The sequence below is a fragment of the Protopterus annectens genome, chromosome 1.part1 (assembly GCF_019279795.1).
Source record: "Protopterus annectens isolate FY-2018-M chromosome 1.part1, PAN1.0, whole genome shotgun sequence".
NCBI classification, from domain to species: Eukaryota; Metazoa; Chordata; order Ceratodontiformes; family Protopteridae; genus Protopterus; species Protopterus annectens.
The window spans coordinates 361,173,171-361,175,555 of record NC_056726.1 but is presented as its reverse complement, the minus strand read 5'-3'; the positions used below and the strand labels follow the sequence as shown (position 1 = coordinate 361,175,555).

The 2,385-nt window shown below is 40.3% G+C and overlaps 1 protein-coding gene across 2 annotated transcripts in view; it reads left to right on the top strand.

Annotated features, from left to right (window-relative positions):
• The first annotated feature begins 1,744 nt into the window (after positions 1–1,744).
• The window catches only part of DRAXIN (dorsal inhibitory axon guidance protein), a 902,970-nt gene continuing 902,329 nt past the window's right edge, over positions 1,745–2,385 (top strand). Inside the window, exon 1 of one of the 2 annotated variants that reach the window (XM_044075268.1) lies at positions 1,745–1,951. The gene's annotated coding sequence lies outside the window, so the exon portion shown is untranslated. Of the gene's footprint in view, positions 1,952–2,007; positions 2,066–2,385 lie in introns of those variants that run through there. The other variant, XM_044075275.1, reaches the window with a different exon arrangement.

Here is a 2,385-nt window from a genome sequence, read left to right as displayed (position 1 = left end):
GTCCAGATTTTTATTTCATATTTTTGGTCTGTTCCTCGAGAAATTTGTAGTTTTCTGGTTGATCACTAAACGACGACATAGATTTGAATCTCAGACTTCATATCTTACAGAAAGTGCGTACTAACACAAATCCTTTTTATATTAGCAACTTTCTAACTTTATAAGAGCAATATTTAAAATCTGTCTCTATTTTTCGACCTTTGTCCGTCTATTATTTTAGGCTTTGTCCATATTTCTTGCGCTAAAAGGTTGAAAGGAATTATTCCAGATCATAAGTATAATGTGTATCAGTCAGGAACTAGAGTTACCACCTGTCCCACTTTGCGAGGGACAGTCCCTCTTTGGGCAATTGTGTCCTGCATAAAAACTTGAAAAAAATGACAAATGCCCTGAGATTTTAGAACAAAACTATAGTTTATGTAATAGTTGCAGAAACAGTTATTCTGTATCTGAAACGCCTAAATGTTATAAGAAACAGAATAAGCAACTAAAATGCTACACGAATAAGCTTTTATTTGGGCAAAAATGTGAAGTTCTGTCCTGTGTACTGACCGTGGGCATATTTCGCCCTGCAAAATCTGACGTTTGTACCAAAAATGACCCACTTTGGGCATTTGAAAAGGCGACAACCCTATCAGGAACTCTTAATTACGAAATATGTTGGTTCTCTGCAGTACTGAGACTTCACTACAATAAAGTGCAGTTAGTTTATATTGCAATCAAAAGCCTGCATAAACACACGGTGTCGATGGAAAAAAAGGTCATTAGCATTTGAGCCACCCAATGTAGAGTGACTGGCCTTTGTGCATGTCCCTGTAGATCTAAATTGTATAGAAACCATTCTTTCCATTTGTCTTATTTTTCACTTGCCGAAGTCCTCCTACTGTTCATGGGTCTATCACTTACTTCGGTTCCCGGTATCTGACACATTTTGGAGGAAACACTACTTTTTCAGATTTCTGTTAATTTGCGCTTATGAGAACCCTGACCACTCCATCCCGGCCCCCAAATAAACAAGGAACAAACAAACAAATAAATAAATAGAACGACTTGAATACGTTTGAAGGGCACTTGACTTCTGTATTTTCAACTGCGGTTCAGCAGCTCTTCAAAAATGCTTGGAAAATGACCAGCGGCTATGGCTCCTAGTGTATTCAGAAGTACTAAATACTGATCAGCGGCATCCCGCAAGTCTCCTCTTATCCCAGAATTTGTGAATAACTGCAGTTGCACAGCTGAGCTGCTACCTAATGGTTCTGTTTGCACTCATCCTCCTGTCTTTTTATCCTGTGTCATAAAACTTTTTTCACTTACATTTCCCGCTTCAGTTTCAAAAGTTCTTGCTATATTAATATTTCTATTTAGCCTCAGATGGAAGGAGATGAGTTGTGCTTAGTTACGCTGGTAGAAAAAAAGGATTACGGTTAGTGCTCCAATTTTCTAAAGTACAGCAGTATTTCTTTCTACATAGATTAGAAAATATGCATTAACTATTTTCCTCTTTTACACATTACAACCGATCCGAACCACATATCGGGCATCTAGGGAGCTCCCTGTGTGTTCCAAGTTCACTGTTTGGATAAAGAGATGTAGTGGCGATCTCCAGTGCACATACACCTCGGTTTGCCTTTAGTTTATGTATTTGGGTCCTTTTGTCCTTTTTCCTCCTTTTGTTCTTATACCCTCTCTATCTCTGTCATTTAAGTCCCCAGGGGAGCGGGACTGACATTAGTTTCGGGATCGCGCCTCGTGAGCGCGCTAGGAGGGGGACTGCAGAAATTAGCTCTGGTTACTATATTTTCACACGTCTGCTCTTCCTTGGTACTGCTCGGTGCTCCCACGTTCTCCTTCAATACCGTTAGCTCTTCAGGGACTCACCACTACTGAGCGGCGCTTGCAGCCGCTGACCAGCCTCATTCCCACCAGCGAAATCTCCGCTCCAGCCGGCAAGGTAAGTGAGTCATCAGCTTGGGCACTGTTTGCATATAGCAGATCTAAGGAACAGAGAAGACTTCAGGAGAGAGGAAGCTGGACAGTCCTAACAGTGTATTTGTAGCGGCTACAGGTAAAACCTCGCTCTCAGGTTTTTAAATGTGATATAGGAACTTTAAAATCTCTGGGTCCGGTGTCCTTGTGGTAAGCATACCTCTTAGCTGTCCTGATTTTCGCAGGATGGTCAGATTTTTGCTTCACGTTTTTTGTCTGTTCCTGCTAAAATCTGTGGCTTTTTTGACAAATCACTGAGTAATGAAGTCACTAAATAATGGCGTACATTTGAGGTCAGACTTCATATCCTTTATAAAATGCATGCTAACAGAAATGCTGTTATTCAGTAAACTTTAAGTTTATAAGAGTAATATTTACAATCTGTCCCTAATTTTGGGC